The sequence below is a fragment of the Rousettus aegyptiacus genome, unplaced genomic scaffold, assembly GCF_014176215.1.
Source record: "Rousettus aegyptiacus isolate mRouAeg1 unplaced genomic scaffold, mRouAeg1.p scaffold_m13_p_2, whole genome shotgun sequence".
Classification (NCBI taxonomy): domain Eukaryota; kingdom Metazoa; phylum Chordata; class Mammalia; order Chiroptera; family Pteropodidae; genus Rousettus; species Rousettus aegyptiacus.
This window is the reverse complement of record NW_023416295.1, coordinates 44,062,216-44,081,969: the sequence shown is the minus strand read 5'-3', so window position 1 is coordinate 44,081,969 and position 19,754 is coordinate 44,062,216. Positions and strand designations below refer to the sequence as shown.

The 19,754-nt window shown below is 37.3% G+C and overlaps 1 long non-coding RNA gene across 2 annotated transcripts in view; it reads left to right on the top strand.

The window, feature by feature from the left end:
• LOC107504862 overlaps positions 1 to 19,551 on the top strand; it is a 49,716-nt gene extending 30,165 nt beyond the window's left edge. Inside the window, exons 1-3 of one of the 2 annotated variants that reach the window (XR_001595556.2) lie at positions 3,602 to 3,725; positions 9,352 to 9,456; positions 10,539 to 19,551. This is a non-coding gene — a long non-coding RNA (uncharacterized LOC107504862). Of the gene's footprint in view, positions 1 to 3,601; positions 3,726 to 9,351; positions 9,457 to 10,538 lie in introns of those variants that run through there. The other variant, XR_001595555.2, reaches the window with a different exon arrangement.
• Positions 19,552 to 19,754: the final 203 nt, after the last annotated feature.

Sequence of the window (19,754 nt, the reverse complement as noted above, 5' to 3'; positions counted from 1 at the left end):
ACAGAATCTTTTATTTTTTCCTCCTTGAAGCCGTGGCCTTGATCCAGCTGAATGTCAGTAAAAGCAGTAGTGAGCAATGTTCCCAGGTGATATAAGGACCACAAAACTGATCCTTTCATGCAACCCTCTTTCTTTGCTAAAGCTGTGGTTGACAGAAAATCTTCCTTGAGAAATGAGAGGCAAAACAAACAAGCAAGCAAGCAAACAAACAAACAAACAAACAAACGGCAGCTCACTTCAGATTTCCAGGCAGGCTAGCATTCAGTTTTGTCCCAAGAGCTCAGACATCAGCCCTGGTGATAAATTGTTGTTCGTTCTGACATCTTATGGAGAAGAGGATTCCAGCTGTATGAACCAATAGTGATATATGAGGAATAATGACTGTTAAGGCAGTAGTGAGTAAATTACTGAATTCTTTGTTTGGTTTTGTTGATGGTGTTGTCGTGTTTGCTGTTCTTATTTATTTGTTTTCTTGGATAGTTTTATTCGTAAAACATACAACCAAATAGGTTTATAATTAGTTCACAGGAAGGTTAAAAAAAAAAAATGGGTGCATGGAAAGTACCTAAGTCCCTGAGAAAATGGGTTCCTAACTGTGTGCGCATGAACCTTGTAAGTCCTGCCACAGGTTCTCTGAGTGTTGGCCTCCTAGTTGACAATCCTGAGGTATCCCCAGGCTATGCTCAGGTTTTTCAGGATCTTATACTCTCAAAATTAAATGCAAGAGATTTAAAAGAGGGGAGACTAAAAAGAGAAACCGAAGCCAGGAGGTAGTTGGAAAAAACATTTGGGCTTTTTAGACCCCTGAGTTTGTCAAGATACTCTTGAAAACTTATAAAGAAAGCCATTCTAAAGCTCGCATCAAGGCGAGTTGTGGTTTAGAATCAGAGAACTTGGGTTTCGTGTTTATGTTCTGCCACCTAGTAGTAATTGAATATCTTTAAGTAAATTGTTTAATCCCTCTGAGCCTCAGTTTCCTCATCTGGAAAACAGGGATACTAACACTATGTTACAGTTTTTGTGAGAATATGATGAACGATAACCTGAAAAATCTTTATAAACTAAATATAAAGTGATGTCAAAACAGATGTTATTATCAGTGGTAATACTTTTATAAAATGTAGCTCTTTTTGTCTTAAAAATAATACATATTCATTGCAAAAAAATTGACAATTTATGAGTTGTAAGGTACAGACAGCATGACTGATGGATTCTGTAGATCCCAATAAGTTCGAAGCATCTGCCTTATATAACTGGAATTTACCTCCCTGCCTGTTAAGAACCTCTGCTTTGGAGCTCTGGGCCTACAGACTACCCATAATACTTAAACTCCAAGGATCCCTTAATGAGTTTCCGCCAAAAGACTCCTCAGAGGTAACCAATCAGCAAAACTGCCTGTGCCCATAAAAACTATCAGGTGGCCTGTGGCCTTTGTTCTGAAAAGATACCTCTGTGATGGAAATCAGGGGATAGAACTCCAGTCTCAATCCTCTATTACCTCTTTACTTTCCTGGCCCTCGGTTTCTTCATCTGTAAAGCGACCTATTTAAAGATATATTCTTTGAGATATTCCAGATATGGTTTTTATGAATCTTTGCTCAATCTATTGTTTTGGTGGACTCTTCATTCTGCTTGACGTGAGCTGAGGGCACTTCCCATAATATTTCCTAGTGACTTCAGGAATCTCGAACAGTGCTGTCACTCCATGTCACCCATAAGATAGAGGAAGGGGACCCAATCGATAAAGATTATGATTGTTGGCCAATTTAAAATGTCTCCATTTCCCTCTCATTTTCTTTGGGTACATGGCTAAAACTTTAAATATGGCTAGAAAGCCAGAAATGTGAAAGAGTTACAGATTTTTTTTCAGGAGAACAGGAAGTAGATTAAATGGAAAAGATGGAATTGAGTGAGAGGGGGAAAAGAGAAGTAGCTGTTGAGAAGGAACAGAATTCCTTTTGCCTCTAAAGAGAACAATAATGGGTTACAGGGCATTTAAATGTTGCTCTAGACAGTGGATTTTAGCCTAGATGGGGCCTTCAGAGTTTTCTGGAATGAAAAGTTTTTAAATAGAGTGTTTAGATGCTAGCATACAGATTTAATGTTGGGTTCTTTGACCTGAAATCAGCACCAGCCTCTACCCTGACTAAAACAGCTTTTACTGAGGGTTTGGACCTTGCCAACACTTGCCCATTCAAGGCAATTTGCTGAAAATTTTGGTCATATCTTACAAGAAGAACACAGTAAAGAGTAGAGTTCTTTTCATCCTTTTAAACTTGTCATCAAGAATATCTGCTGTCAGAATGCTGTGTTAAATATTAAAATGTGTCTCTCGATAAAATGGTTTTGCTTTCGCTTTAGTGTGAGAACAGTATATGTGAAACTCTGAAAGAACAGAGGGCCAAAAAACCAAGCGATAATTAAAAATAAATTCTTAAAAGTGTGAGAAATCTAAAAAGTAGGCTTCTTTAGAATATAATGAAATATAAGTTGAAAAGGTAACTTGCCAAAGGGACACTGCTCTTGTAATATAACTGGAATGGTCTTTTTGACTGAATCAGTAATACACTACTTTAAAAAAAAAAAAATTAAAGGGAGGCTGAGGTACTGATGTGAAATCACGTAAATATTCTGATTATTTAATAGTTATTTATTGTAGTTTTACTGGAAATTTTCTCCTTTTAGTTCGTAAAAGGTTTTACAGCCTCAATTAGCACTTTCACTCCTAATAATCAATATTGATTTTACTGTATTCATTTTAGATTTAATTTTTTTTTACCTAAAACTCAAATCTTAACTGTTTTTAAAGTACCACATTTCATCAAAAAAATCAGACCTATTGGGTAGACCTTCATTGTCATCTGAAAAATGATAAATTTCCATTTATTTGAGGCAAGTTATCTATTCAGAAAAGAAATAGTTTTGGTCAATCTGGATTTGGCATTGTTGAAAAAAATGTTTAACAGGAATGTGCACATCATCTTCTAATATCTTTTCAAAATTAGGTAGCAATGGTTATTTTTTAATCATATTGTGATTTCTGGTTTTAGCCTGGCTACTTACTCTGTATTTCAGTACAATTGATGTGTCCAGGAGTTGATTCTCCTAACAACTTACATTAATTTTACAGGGCACATTGCCTGGGGAGAGATCCCCAAGGCAGGCCCCAACGTGTTATGAGACGTCCTCAGGACAACAGTGGGCAGTTAGGGATGATTCCTGTTCACTCTATGTGTTGTGACAGTGAACTGGAATTACTCATTTTTTTTATGTGGATAGCTTTCCCCGCTCATATTCCAGGCTTTCTCTGATAACGTGCCACACGTTACATCTGGAACACAAACACTTCACAAAAAACCTTCGATTAAATCCTGTAAATTGCTTCGTTAAATGTTTCCTGTGATCTCTCATGTGGTATTCAATTTAATCTTCTTTTGAAACTTAAAACACCAGATTTTGGATTGTGTTTAGCATTCAGCAATACTAAGTAGAAAATAGAAAGGGTTTCTAAAGATTACCTTTTCCAGTCTCACATTTCACAAACATCTGAGCTACCTTGGGTTGGTGGGGAAATGTCTGCTGCCACATTAGTGATGTGATAATGAGCTTCACATATCACCTGGATATTAATAGAATGAAGTCACTCACTGCTTCTGAAAGCAGCTTTGTTCTCAGCCGATGTCCCGTAGGCACTATATGAACACAATGGACTTTCTATCTCGGAGGTAAAAGTCAGAAATAACCTAAAATCATCTTTATAGCTGGCATGCGTGTGTATGTGTGTGGGTGGGGTGGGGGTGGGGATGGGGGTGGGGGTGGGGATAGTTTCATATTTGTTTATCGGGTCCACTGGTATTTGAGGGAAATGACCAGAATTCTGGGTCTCCAATCTGCTCCACTCTGTGACACGTAAAACTTCTAATGACTGGGACTTCTAACTCAGCTGCAATAGCCCATCAAAGGCTCAACTTTATTCTCTCCTAGCAGCCTTGTATTGTGATCAGCAGACATATCTGCAAACTTTTCACTGAGCTGTGCAGATGTGGCCGTAAAAGAGGCAGGTACGCCATTGTGTATTTCCTACTTTCCTCGGAAAATGAATTTGGTTTTTGATTACAGCAGTGAAGCTGCCTTTTATATAAAATTTCCTACAGGTGCACACCCTCTTAAGAAAAGCCCAATCTATGAAAATCAAGAACTAAAAAAGATAATGATTTAGGGCTAATATTAATATTATTAATTGCCCTTTGCTTTGTAATGGTTTTTGCCACAGAAGTTTATAAACAAAAGCCTTCTCTAATGCATTTATGATATTCTTCTATTAAAAAAAGTAGATTTATATGTATTTTTCAGATCGACACTTGTCACAAATTAAAACATGGACTTTATTAAATAATTGTTTTCATAAATTTTTTTTTGGGGGGGAAATTGGAAACCATTCATTGAGTTACTTCATGATTTGTTTATTTAAAAATTGGACACATGTATTTTATCTAAAAAAAAGTCGGGTCTTAAATTTATTGTTCCCTAAAGTAAAATGCATGGCCCCTAACACTTAATTTTGAGTGTTTAACCTATTTATCGTCTGAGGAATATGAGCTTATGAACAGTGTACATTCTTTATATCACATTCAAAATCTAATCTGGTTTTTCTAGCAACCACATGGATAGGTATAAACAGATAAATAGTCACCATACACCGTCGACTGCCATGGCTCATTTTTCATCTTTTGAAATAAAAGCCCAAGAGAATTTTTGTCAGGATAAATTGGAGATAAAAAAAAAAAAAGTTCTTTTTCGAAGTGAATACTTTGAACATGGCAGATTTGTAGAGAATTTTCTCTTCCCTTTGCCTCTTTTTAGAATGTAGAAAGCTCTACAAAATTAGAATTTTGATTACTATAAACAGTGATTATCTTACCTCAAATTAAAGAACTGTTTTTGAGCCAGAACTAGAGTCTTTTTGGTTTTTGTAGTTTCGGATATATTATCAGGTTTAACATTGAATTTAAATATTATAAATTAGTTGACTTTCCCCTTAATTAGCCATAGCTATATTCCTATATAAAAACTGAAAATATAAATACTTACATTTCCCTCCAAAGGAGTCTAATTACATTATTATCTGAAATAGTATCTCCTGAATGATTCTTTGAACAATGCTGCCTATGTTTTCTTCCTCCATGCAGACTGTTCGTAAATAGTACAGTCCACATGAAGACAAACTGTACATTCAGCATGTTTTTCAATATGGAAAAAGGAAAGTTGAGAAAAGCAAATGAACCAAACCTCTGTATTAGTAACAAGCTTCTAGATTGCTTTAATGTAGAATTCACAGTAGATATACACACTGTTCTTCGGAGTATGTTAATATTTTTTTCACACAGTGCCATATGTCAAATATCCAAAGAAGGTAAATTACACACAGGGAAGAATCTAAAAAAGCTCAGAAATACTGAGCTATGTAAGCTGACATCATGAGGATAAAATTCTCAGTGAATAATAACAATACTACTAATAAAGAAAACACAGTAGCTTAATTAGTGGTCATTGTAGAAATGGTCCTTCCTATTTAAGGTGAAAAAAATACCCTATCAATTCTCACCAGTCTTCTTTATTTAAAACAAAATAAACCAATGCTTCTAGTAAAATCCCTCAAGACATTTTAAATCCTACATGAGATACACCGGAATAAAAGAGTATTACAAGGACTCTTGAATGGCACGACTACAGAATTACTATCCATTGAGTTATAAGGAACGGTTTTCCCTCTAGTTTGTTTTTTCCCCCACAGTCAACGTTTAACCCTTCTTAACAGTCTGTTAAGGCCAGATGTGTCGGTTTTACCTTTCCAAAGGAATTCTGTTTAGAGAATTATATTGCAGCACGGTGACGCATGCTGCCCTTAATACAAGGTTCTTTCATTTCCCAAAATCCAATTCCATGCTATATTTACTCATTTCTTGAAGGACTACTCGAGCTCCTTAAAAATAAGTAAATAAATAGACAGACAAATAAATAAATAAATAAATAAATAAATAAATAAATAAATAAATAAAGAACGCTTATACGTGCTCCATGCCATGGGTTCATGGGCATAAATAACACGATGTGAATTCAAATACACATCCTTTTCCTATTCCTTTCCATTCTCAGTGCCAATTTTGCCTCAATAAACAATGACCTTCAACTTAGTATGAAGGAAGCTAACAGTACGTAATGCACGGAGCGGTGCCCCTTCAAAGAATGAAACGCTTCAGAGTGGCCAAGGGTGAGAATAAAACAGAAGCTCGTGAGAGCAGATTCCCAAAGGAGGTCATTTCAAATTCACCTGAGGGGACAGCAATAACTGTGACTAAGTCAGGGAAGTTTTGTCAGGTACAGTCTTGCCGATCACTTTTAAAACATGACCCAGGAATAAGCCTAAAAGATAGTCACGAAATGAGGAGTTGAAATGGTCATAGAATTGAAGAGGATCTGAGGTTTCCTGACGTCATTCCTCACTGCACATGTTCCTCAGTTTCTCCAGTGGGAAAATGGAAGCATCAATCCTTTCCACATTTCTCAAAAGCATGTTTCAAGGATTAAAGAACTCGAGGTGGCAAAGGTTCAAACTGCTATTTATCGATGACTCTTTCTAACTAGTGGACATCATGTGGTATCCTGAAAGAGCTTATTTATTGAATCCCCAATTGAATTGGCCTCAGAGAGTTATTACAACATCCATGGTGACAAATTTACTCACTACGGATGAATTGCATTAGTTCCATTATTTGTAAAGCACTTTCCTATCTGGGAAGAAAGTTGCAGCATAAATCTCATTCTTTTCAGTAGCATGGCTAGAAGGTATCAACCTTTTATGTGCTAGGCAAGTCCGGATTTTTCTTCTATTAATTTGCTAAGTATTCTCTGTCCCATGAGGTTTAACACATTGAAAATACTACAGGTGGCAGAGGACAAAGACAAGGGAAAAGAGTTGGGCCCTTTGCCTCATCGGACTGTGTCACCTTTTTACTTCTGTGGAAGCCTGTTTCACAAGGATTTGGGGCAGTATTATATAACATCAGGTGTACATATCCTTGGGAGCCCAAGGATCTGAGTTCAAGTCCTGGTGCCGCCATTGTTCACTGTTTGATGTTGGTCAAATTAATTTCGCCTCTATGAGTCTCAGTGACATCCCCTAGAACCTGAGAATAAAAATAGTAGCAAATTAGAGGGCCGTGATAAGACGAACTATGATAATGCATGGAAGGCTCCTTGCTTGGTGGTTGGTACATTGTAAACCACCATGGCATGCGTGTGCTTGTGGTCATTACCTGAAGTTTCTTCTCGGCTCGAGATGGTGCTTTCGGTGGTCTGGGAGAGTCCAGTAGATGTAGGTTCAACGACCTAACGTGTAAACATGGACTGCAGACGTTTTTTTCTGGCTCCTGCTGACACGTCCTCTTCATTAATTTTGAAGCTCCTCTTTTGGATACTAACCTGGATTCATACACCCATTCATTCAGAGGGCACTGTGTTAGGGCCTCTGAGAGAAGCTTATACCGACCAGTCCTTCGAAGAGTATTTGTCTATTGTTTTTTACCTAGTTAAAAATCTTTTTTTAAATTTATTTAAAAAATTTTTTATGCTGACATTGCTTAACAAAATTCGGTAAGTTTCAGCTGTACACTTTAACAGTAAGGCATATATATATATATATATATATATTTACATTGTGTGTTCACTTCCCATAGTTAGATTTCTTTCTGTCACCACACATTTGACCCCTTTTACCCCATCTACTTCCCCTCCACCCCCTCCCTTCTGGTAAAAGAATACTTGTCTTTTAAAAAAGTGAAAATACATGGAATTACTTTAAAAACAATGTAAAGCATATCTGTACATACTGATGAGCTAGTTTTGAATTTTATACCATCTGACTCTTCAAGAACTGCTAACAATTATTGAAGGCTCACCAAGGGCCAAGCACAGTGCTAAGGATTTTCTGTAAATTATACCTGCGAGGACCCTAAGAGCAGACATTATTATTATTCTAAACTTTGAACTCAAGGATTCTAGCTCTGGAGTCTGTACCCTTAACTAATAACCTAAATGACCATCCTAAGATAATAGTGATTGCTGACCTATTTAAAAACACTAGATACTCCCCTAGTGCAGCCTGTCCTCTTTGAAGACTTAGTCCCTACACCTTGCCAACATGCTGTGTCAAATCAAACACAGTTGCAACTGCATTTATTAGGAGTCATACCCTTATATACTTTACTTGTAATTTTCATTTGTAGAAGAGTGTTACATACTTTGTTATTTAGACCCCCTTGTCTTACTAAAAAGATCACAGGTTTTTATTTATATAATACTAGTTGGGAAGCCACTATTATCTCCATTTTGCTGCTAAGGAAGCTGAACCTTGGATAGAACACGTGACTAGGCCAGGGCCATTCCACTTATGAGCAAATCAGGTATAGATTAATCTTTTGATCCAAGTAAATAATGAAATCATCCTTAGTCTTTTTAAATTGGAATAATGAATTTTGTGAAGGAACAGTGACTTTAAAGTTGGGAGGTGAGACATTGTTTCATCACTCTGTAGCTAGATCATTTCCAGCTCATATCATGGAACTTCTCCTAAATGCTAGGCATAATCGAACACAGAGCCAGACTTTAAGAAATCTGTTTGAAAGGGGAAATTAGAATCTTCAATCAAAGATAAAATAATAATAATAATAATAATAATAATAATAATAGCTGTAAAAGAGGGGTTGCCGTCAGAGAATGAGGAGGTCTTTGCAGCTGGGCTCTCAGCCCTGTCGGATGAGAGAGTCACCTTGGCAGAAGAGGCAGCTCACGTCAAAGAAGTGCCAGTCTGGCTTTCTCAGGAAGGAGCTGGTTAGATAACTGGGAGGCTAAAAAGCTCAGTTTGACACTACAACGAAAAATGTTTTTGTCTATTAATTTTATCTTTTCTACCAGTTGTTTCATTCCCACATACAATATGACATATTTTATGAATGCAAATGAGAGAGTTCACAGACCAAATGAAAAATTCAAAGTTCTTATTTTCAGCGATTTCCTATTTTGCATTTTATTCATTTTAATACTGTTCAACTCCTGCTTTGAAACATCTCCAACACACACAGGCAGTTTGCCTTTAAGGAAAGAGTCTGCTCCTGTTTTTCAGATGGTCATTCAGTGATACAAAACTGTAGGACTGAGATAAATTGCTCCTGGAAACATTTTCCTTTTGGAAAATCACAGATGAGACTAAATGAGACATTTTATATATATAGTAGCAAACAGTCATAGGTACATTTCATTTTGAAAGTCCCATCTATCTTGCCACCCAAACAGGTTTTGACACCGCCGAGTGATTGCAGCACTTCGGGATGTGGAAAGAGCCAGGGATACCCTACAGGACACTGAGGAACTTGAACTTGCTATATTTGTACTGTTCAGGTATTTTTTAAAAGCAAAAATATAATTAGCACTGTAATTATGTCTCTTGATGTATGTGACCACTGTATCTTGCAAAGTGTAACTTGAATACTTCAGCCCAGAATATATATATATATAACTGCAGCTTTCATAACAAAGGAGGACCAGTGAATCTTTTTGCTAGAATGGGAATTTTAATTGATATCATTATAACTAAAAGTTTGAACATGATGGGAATAATGGCTCTGGTGTTTTTCAGCACCTTATTATTCATTTTACATCTTTATGTCAGCTATGTGCTCAAGTCCACAGAGCCTGTAATATTTAAATTAATAATGTAAATTTAACTATTGCCATTAAAGCAAAGAACTAATTAGGTCTCTGCTTGCTGACTGGTAGTATGATGCAATGAGTAAAATGGTTTGAGCTGATAGCTAACACTGCCAGGAGAATGTGAATTAAGTTCACTTGAGATTAAACAACCTCTAAGATTGCAAAAGGGGTGGAAAATAAAGTGTCTCATCTTATTTTTCTAAAAAAAAAAAAAAAAAAAATTCACGAAGAGACACAAATAGCTCATCAAGCCTCTCAGAGCAAGATTTCTGAGATGTTATGCAATTATTTTGTGCCTTTCATCCCATGGCTTTTCTTCCAAGCACTTAGAGATGCAATTTTTCTCAGGCATCAGTTAGAATTTTGTCTTTTTTCCACAGTTTTCACAGTCTAAACTAGAGAGGCCAATAAGCTTAACTTTACCTGTTTTTTTAAACACCTCTTCTAAAGAAGCTTTAGCATGAGAGAGAGAGAGAGAGAGAGAGAGAGAGAGAGAGAGAGAGAGAGAGAGAGACAACACTTGAATGGCCTCTCTCTCTCCTCTCTCCCTCTGCCATAATTCTCATTTTAGAAAACAACCTAAGATAAATAAAGAGGATAGGCAAAATAATGCTGATTTCAAATTCAGGCAAGAGGAGTCTATCCTGGAAATTGAAGTAGAAGAATGGTGCAGGAAGGCATAAGCACATACTCTCTTTAATGAAGTTAAAGCCTTTATGATTGTCAGAAACAAAGCAAGGGTTTTCTCATACTGGGTTTTTCTCTTGAAGTGAGTATCGGCTTGCTTGCTGCTGCAGACTGGTTCAGGGGGAGCTGCTTCCAGAACCGTGGGGCAGCCGGCCTCTCCCTCCTTCCTCTCCGGTCTGACACAACTAGTAGGCTGTTTGGACATCTAATGGGAAGCCAGGCTGATCAGGTAATCCTGCCTGAAGGTACAATACAACAATAATTGCATACGAGGTAGAAAAAAGGGATTTGGCTCAACATGCTTTTTAAAAATAAGCTTTGAATATAATTAAAGGTGAATATTACGTTCATCGAGGGATAGTTCCATATGTTGTATGAAAAGACTATGTTTTTAAGAACAACCCTTTTATTATAAGGAAATCAATTATTTAATTGAATTGCTACAACCTAAGACCATTAAGTATTTGCCTCATTTAATTGCATCAAATGATAATTCATACATCTGTGCTGATGAATTCATTTGTTGAGAATACTTTCTCATAGAAAATTTACTCCTGCTCCTCTATATTCTCAACCTCCCTCCCTTTCTCTTTGTTTCTAAAGTGTCATAGCACAAGTCCCCAAAGATACCTTGTTCTAGTTGTCCATTGTTGCAGGGGGCTCTCCCATGACCAGTAGAGAAGAATCTCATTTACCAAAAGCATTGTTTGCCCTTATCTCTAGCTTGGCAAGAAAGTGGCATTGAAGTGACAGACGGAATGGGGGGCTTTAATTACCAAAAAGCTAAACTGGCTAAAGCCATTGGCCAAATTATCCTCCTGGAATTTGTGCACATAGTGTCAGTGGTTTCTGTTTCAGACAAAAAGCTACCTTTTACTTTTTTAAAATTGGAGTATTTACATTGCTAGAGGCAATGTCACACAGTGGTTTATAAAACTAACAGCTGCTGCCTATTGAGAGGCTACTCTGGCTTCATACACACAATGCGATCTATTCCTCAGAACAATGTCTGACTGGCTTTGAAGTCAGGCAGATGCTTCCTGTTGGAACTTAGTTTCCTTATCTGTAAAATGGGGTAATAATACCTGATGGGATTTTTGTGAGAATAAAATGAAGCCATTCATGTAAATTGAGTGAAAGCATAGCCTGCAGCCTTCAATAAACGGTGCTATTATAACCATTTATCAGGAAACACAAAGTCGTTGTTCCTGTGCTACTGAGGTTTGGAAGCTACACTCAAAAAGTCATCCATCTATTATGCTCAAGTTTCAAGAGCAAAGTTGGCTGACCATTTTGAAAATAACTGCTTTCCAGAGGAAGCTGTATTAGAGTCCATTAAGTTCATTCTTTCAAACCTTCCTCCCAGGTGAATACAGCTGCAGAATCCTCCTGAAAGTTCCCAATGGGTCCTCAGAGTTGAGTTGCTAATATTCCATTTATTGGATATACCAGTATGGATTTTATCATAACTCAATGGAAAGATATTTAGGTTATGGTCAAGTTTAAAATACTTTAAACAATACTGTGGTTAATACATTTATAATCATATTTCCCCCTACATTCTGGATAATCCCCTCAGAAACGATTCCCAGAAATAAGACAGATGACTGGGTTAAGAAAGTGAGCATTTTTATGCATCTGGATATATATTGCCAACCTGATTTCTGACAATGCATTGTGTGAATAAAGTTTTACCAATCTCTAGAATAAGTTTGAGCTCTTTTTTCTTACAGAAAATCTCCAATTCAAAAATATTCACTAAAAATATAATACTATATTGAATGAGTTAAGCGCCCGTTGGAGGATACAATAATAAAATATGCACTCAAACTCCCAAGCGTCCTTGGAAGTTGGCAGACAAGGCAGAATTGCCATGTTGAACACAAGACTTATAGACAAGAATAATGAAGAATAGCAAAATCAGGTTGGCTCTCAGGAACTCTAAGAAGACAAGAAGTGGCTAACATTTAAGGTCTTACTGTAAGCCAGGTCTGTGCTCAGCACTTTACATAGATTGTTTCATCAAACCCTCCCCAAATCTCCATTTTACAGTCAAGTAAACTTTACTAGCATCTGAAAGCAAAATTCTTGAAGGGGAAAAGGCAGTCCAAGATAATAAGCCCAATTTTTCTGTTTTGCATCTTAAGTAGCAATCATAGTTCTTTTTTCCAAGAGCCACGTGAAGTGTGGGTGTGAGGGAAAAATCTCCTACAGGGTTAAGCAAGAAAGAGAGAAAGAAGACAAGCCATTGAGCTGTTCCTTTCCCAGAAGCCTTTAGAGGCATTGATGCCACCGTGATCTGTAATCCTTTGGGCCAACAAGTCCACTTGAAGCTTTGCAAGATAGAAACAGCCAACACTCTGCAAATTTTTGCCAGGTACTGTGATAGGACTTAACAGTACCAATAGGCTGGCCTTTCAGGAAGAATGTCTCCATCTCTGAACCACAAACACATGTGCATTCCTGTCCAGATCAGACAGCTGAACTTTCTAATTCACCTTTTCTTTCCTGAACAAGCATATTTATTACGGTCAATGTATGAAAAATGCCCTTTTTTGTGCAATTCCCTTTTGTCCTTCTTCCCATGCCTTAGTCCATCTAAAGAGCACAAGACTCGGTGACATTTTGTAGGATTTACCTCTGGGACTGGTGTCACAAAAGCAGCTGGAAGTACTGAATATGACCCAGTACCAATCAGCGTCCTGGGGGCGGGGAGGTCTTTCCATTGATTTTACTTCTAAGTTCACAAGAAGACCCAGTGTGCTCGCTTTGAGTCAGTGATGAGATATTGTTTTTCTGGGACAGTCTGTATGGAGATTATAAAAGGGAAATTAAGAGGGAAAGAAAGGGAGCATTACAAGTACAAATATGAGGTAGAGTGAGCTGAAATATCCTATCTGCCACATTTCAAAATAGAAACAGTCCTACCCCATTAAAATGCTACTTTGTAAAGTCCCAAACTCCTTAACGTGGCACGCCCAGCCCTTGGGGATCCTCCTCACTCCTCCAGGGGCCACTATTTGCCCCTTAGGAGATGCACTCCAGCCTTACTGATCTATTTTCAGTTCTAAAATTGTATAGCTCACTTGCCTCAAGGTCTCTGTACCTGCTGATTTCTCTACCTTTGGGGACTTTCTTCCTCTTCTTCCCTGGCTTGGCTATCTTAAATGCTACCTCTTCCAAGAAGTACTCCTTGACCTCCCAGAACCTGGGTATGCTCCTCTCCTCTGGGCTCCTATAAATGCCCGTGTACTCTATCCTTATCCAAGTGTCTTTCCTGCTGTTTGAAATTCCCTTTTACTTATCTGTTTCCCCACTAGCCTGTAAGCTGCTGGAGGGTAGAGACGATGTCTCATTCAGCGTTTTCATGCACATTCAGTGTTTGACTCAGAGAAAGCATTTTACAAATATTTCTTCTTGTGGAAGTCAGGACTTCTTTAGATGACATGTGCTTACGCTAAAATGTGCTACCTGCATAGAGATTAGTATCCCAATCTTATGTTTGTCTCACTGAAAAGTAAGCTGTCTGAATATCTTTTGCCACCACACAAATGTACACACTCTCTCATGGTTGTTAAGCTATGTTGTTGAACTTAAATTTTGCCTACAACACTGCTCTATGCCCAGAAAGTGTTCTTTAAACATCCACACTGCCTTTATCCAGAAAATATAAGTACTTAATCTACTAACTTACTCTCCTAACTATTCCACACAACCTTGGTAAGGAATTGGTATAAGCTTAAATGTGGATGACCATGTTCCATCCCTCTTCCATTCTAAACAGCTAGGTTTAGGTTCCCAAGCTGGGTTGGGGAGCCCACAGAAAGGCTCTTCAGAACCACCTCATTGATTGGGGACTGGGGAAAGGTGTGCATTTTTGTTACACATGTTATTCCCAAATTTAGCTAAAACCTGAATAGATACACACAAAATGTATTATGGAGGCAGCCTAGAGGTTACTGTGATTGTCCCCAGGTCCGTGGAAATCATCAATGAAAAGTACAACATACTTTCAAAGAATTAACATGGCCCAACTTCAGAGAGTGGTTTCATTCAGGGCCACCTGACAATATTTCCTTAGTCCTCCTCTCTAGATGAAGAGTGGGAAGCACTACTTAACCACCTAGCTGCTGCCCTCCTAACCCATAGCTTGTTACATTAAGGTAAGAAAGTTTTATGTGTATAATTTGTGAAGTTCTCTTAAGCAGACAGTGCTATATAAATGTGAAATGCTGTTATTAATAATAAAGGTTGGCTCACCTAAGAATACTGTAGAATTAAAGTAATGAGATTCTATTTTTAGGCAGACTTGCCAATAACATGCAAGTATGATAAGGCTGTGATTTAAAGCTCACTTTCACCTTCCATTGCTCTAAAGGGTACATTTTCTGGGCTGCCTGCATGGCAGTCCCCACTAAAAATAGGTTTTGGTCTCTCAGACATGGCAGAGTATCTCACAACTTGCTCTCACAAAATATAGATTGGCCTCCTCAGTCACCTCACAAACCCTGAGTCTTGGAAATGATCAAAAAGCTTCTAGAATGTGTTCGAAACTTTTATACACTTATAACTATGTAGAGATATAGGAAGTGTATGGGAGGCTCAGTTATGTTTATTTTCAGCTGTGAAAAGATATTTAACAAAGGCCCAAGTTCAAAGTGATTCACAACTAGAAAAACAGTCTCACTCCTCAGGAAAAAAAAAATAATTAGCTCTCCCTCCACTAATGTTCAGGTCAATGCTTTGTCAATAACAGTAACTCTTCTTCACCAATTTAGTGCAGCCTATAAAGATCATTATGACTCATAATTACACATGCAGATTTATGTCAAAATGTATGTATAAATCTCCGGTTCTGGCTATGGGTCACCTCTTATCAGAAAAAAGATTTGTGTGAGGAGACACTCTCCTTGATCCCTGTGGGCATTTTTCTCTTTCTGATTTGGGGGTAGAATTATAAGAGTTTGTTACCAATGACACAAATATGACCCAAGGCACATTATAGATTCACAGCTGGAGTAAAGAGCTGGCTGGCTTTGATGGTGGGTAATTGGGGGAACGATGATCTAGCTGTGGAAATATACTTTCTGGGATTATTGCTCTCTGGCTAAATGAAGACCAGCTTTTCAACACCTTCAGGCCAGCCACTATAAATCAGAGGAAAGATGATTATCTGAACAGAGGGAGATGGGTTTTAAAATGACAGACTTCCTGAGGCTAAAGTCTACTGCTTGATTCAGGGACACGAGGAAGTCTTAGACCTGATATGTTATCAAATTCCATAGAAGTCTGAGTAGTCAAATGAGATGTCAGGTTAGCCTTTCCCAGGATTCTCACATGCTAAGATTTGTTTGTGATGCACTTCCTGCCAAGAAATCTGACTTTTGAAATATCACCTGGTCTTCAGAGAATACTCTCCCTGATGGTAAAGGAGCAGGATTTCCCCAGCACCCAAGAAGGATGTGAAAGGTGCATCTATCCTCCCTGTGTGAATAGGTAACTGCTGAAGAATTGCTGGATTTTCTAATTAGTAACTGAGTCCTTGATCTGGGAGATTACTATGAGCATGTCCAGAAATTTCACTTTTTTCCTACCTGCAGCTCTAAAATATGTATCCTTATACAACAGATGTGTAATATGGCAACTCTCAGACAGTGTTCATAAAAATACATAGAAAGTTAAACACATACCTACCCTATGACAAATCAAATCCACTCCTTGGAATATACTTAACATAAGCAAGTGCATTATGTCCAAAAAAAGACTTGTATAAGGATATTCATCACAGCTTTACTCATAAGAGCCCAGTCCTGGAGACAACACAAATATTCATCAACAGGTGAATGGATAAGCAAACTGTCCTATATCTCTGCATTCAGCAATAAAAGAAAATGAATTACTGATACCCACGCAACGTAGATGAATACAAAAAAAAAAATGTTACATTATGTGAAAGAAGCCAGACACAAAAGAGTCCATAACATGTGATTCCATTCATGTGAATTTCAAGGACAGGCAAAATTATTCTATGGAAATAGAAATCGGAAAATCAACTACTTCAAGAGGACGTGTTAGTGACTAGAAAGGTGAACAGGGAACTCTCTAGGTGATGAAAATATTTTATATCCTAATCTGGACAGTGGTTAACATGGTATATAATATGTAAAAATTTCATTGGGCTACATACTTAAGATTTGTGCATTTTATTGTTTGTAAATTATAGCTTAATAAATAAGAAAAATTTTAAAGCTATCTGAAAGAAATACATGGGGAAAAGCTCACTTTGCAAGAACAATCATGAACAAAGATAAAATTGTGCAAATAGTCTAAAGACAATGAAAAAAAGGGTAAATGAAAAAATATGAACCTTTCACCTCTTCTTACTTTTATCATAGAATGTGAAAATGCTGGGGCTTATGAAATTAAAATCATCATGTGATATGCTTAGGAATTCTCTGAGAATTCTTTAAGGGCTTATTTTCAGAATGTTCCTGTTAAATGAGGAAGTCCTTCATTTGCAAGTCTCTCCTTAGGAAATGATGTTCAAACATAAACAGTCAGGCAATAGATATTTTAGGTTGATTCATCACTTGTCTTAGCAAGAGATCAATTAGTTAATGATACTGTCGGCCTCAAGCAACTTCAGTAAAATGTATTTTGTTCTCTTGAATATTTAGATTAATTTAGGTATGAGACTACAGTGTTTTTATGAATAAATTTGATATTAAATACACATTTTCCATTTTTCATGCAATACTCCTCAGTTCTTTTGCATTTGTCTTAAGATAAAGACTTTTAAGTTGTTAAAGGAAGTCTTTGGGGTACTTGCCTTCCTGTGTCACTAATGAAACAAAGAAGGCTTATTTTTCAAGAATGATCATGACAGAACTTCCACATGGTGTCTGCTACTCATTATTCAGCTGACATTTCCATTTCTGGAATTCTAAAGTTTGTCTGAAATTGTTAGTGACATTTATAAAATGCTCGCATAATTTTAAAATGGACCCGCGAGATCACAAAGCCCTTCCCCCTCATTTAAGATGGGGAAACCGAGATCAAGAAAGGTTAAGTGACTTGCCCAGAGTTCAACTTCTTTGGCTGACTTCTTGTGTAGAATTTAGATGTCTTTCTTGAGCTCCGTGATAACAGCAGATTCTATGATCAAAGAGATATCAGCACTGCATCGTTTATGAGCATGTGCACATTTTATAGAATGGGGAATTCATTTAAAGATGGTCTTCTGGACCTAAGTAATTCGCAGTCCTGGAAATTCTGTTTCCAATTTCTAGATAGTTTCCCCGCAGTGAAGTTCATATCACTAACGTTAGGCTAAGCCTGTCTGTCTCCCTTACCAGTGATATTGCATTTAGAACTTCATGAATCACTGTAATATATAAATGTGGCTTGGGAGCTGCATTGTCCAGGTTCACTTCTGATTTCACTACTGACAAGCTGTGTAACAGTTACTTATACTCTAAATCTCAGGTTCCTAATCTGGAAAATAAGGACAATAATAATAGCTTACCTCATTTTTTTTTTTTTTTATGTTTAAGTTAAATGATGTAAGTCAAGTCAGTCTGGTCTTTAATTAGTAAATATTCAGTAAATGTTAGCTAATAGATCCTTTTTGACTTTCTGAAAAGAAAGTTATACTCTATTTTATTTTGCTTGATTTTCCCACTTTCACATTTTCGTGTATACAGTTCAGTGCCCTGATACCCTCCTCTCTCCTCCTCTTTCAGGCCCGCTCTTACACCCATCCCCCTCTATCGCTGCCTGCTTCATCCTCCACACGCCCCTCATACACCTGATTGTCCACGGCATGAACAGCTTGTAGTAGGCATTTTAGCACTTGATTCTTGGTCTTATAATGCTAATTATTTCATCTGATGTAAGCTTTCAGAAGGCAAGAGCTATATAACATATTTCTTTTATGTCTTTAATAGGACCTAGCATAGTGAGGGACATGTAGCAAATACTTGAAAACTGTACCAAAGAATTAAAATAGAGAAGCTTTAAAATATTAAGCTTTGATTCCAGTGATGGCTAGTGAGCTATTTCAATAGAGGTATTCTATAAAATCACATTAAAAAAAAATATTTTACATAGCAGAAACGCTGTAGCCAAAAACAAACAAAGAAAAAGAAAACAAGAGACAAACAAACAAAAAAAACCCCAAAACCTTGCCCGGAGTGAAATTAGGACTCTCACTATAATCCAGATTTTGAAAATCTGGTGTTTTCTTTCAGTTCTGTTACAGTGCATGCAATCTAGAATTCTGTTTTTGATTTATGTGTCAGGTAATGACACAAGGCCAAAAAGAATGTATGAAACCATAGCTGTAAGTCATGTTTGCAGTCATACTCTTTACTATGATCCAGGAAGTAACAGAGCCATCAAGGATATACAACAGCAATGTACATATTTATACACATATATTTTTATATATCACAGAAATAGTGATTGTCTTGTCAACAGCTTACAAGAAAGCACCCCACATACTTTGTGGGCTTAATGGTGATACTTCACCAAAATTCTTTCATTCCCTTTTTGATGCTACGGTCCTCTAGTGTCCATTTCACAAAAGATCTTTCTCAAGTTCAGAATGTAGAATTGTTTGGCTAGTTGCCATTTACACGAAAACGTTAACCTTTTCATGGCCTTGGTCCAATTTTGTGATTTATTTAAATAATAATATTTTTTCCCCTGTGTACATGAATTGATTGTTAACTTAGGTTAGGCATCAGAAATTTACTTTTTGTGTAATTCCTAGGTCGTGGCCAAGACGGCCTAAGTGCCAGAAGAAACAAAGCCAAGGAATATGCAGTTCCTTACTTTCTGTTGCTAATGATTGCACCGGGCAGGAATAAGACTGGTTGGGGTTCCACCCCACGAACGGTTTTGCTTTCCGAGACTGCCTACTCAAGGCGCCAATCTCCACCTGTGATTGTTGGACCAATGCATCATACTCACACAACCACACTGCTGTGAGTAATACACAGGGTGTTTATGGTGCTATCCTCTTATTTCCCTTCATTCATCCAGCCACTCGACCAATATTGAATACCTACTCTGTACCACTGTGGGACACAGCAGGAAAAAAAAACACGTATACTCCTGCCCTCGTGGAGCCTAATTCTAAGAACTTCTTTTTTTTGAAACTCTTGGACCTTGGTCCTTTCCTCCTTTCCCTGAGTTTCACTACCAGGTTTTGAGAACAGTGGCAAATAATTCTTTGCATTCTTGTGGCCAGTAAGAGTTACTTTTAGCATTGTTTTATGCTATATTGACTATACATG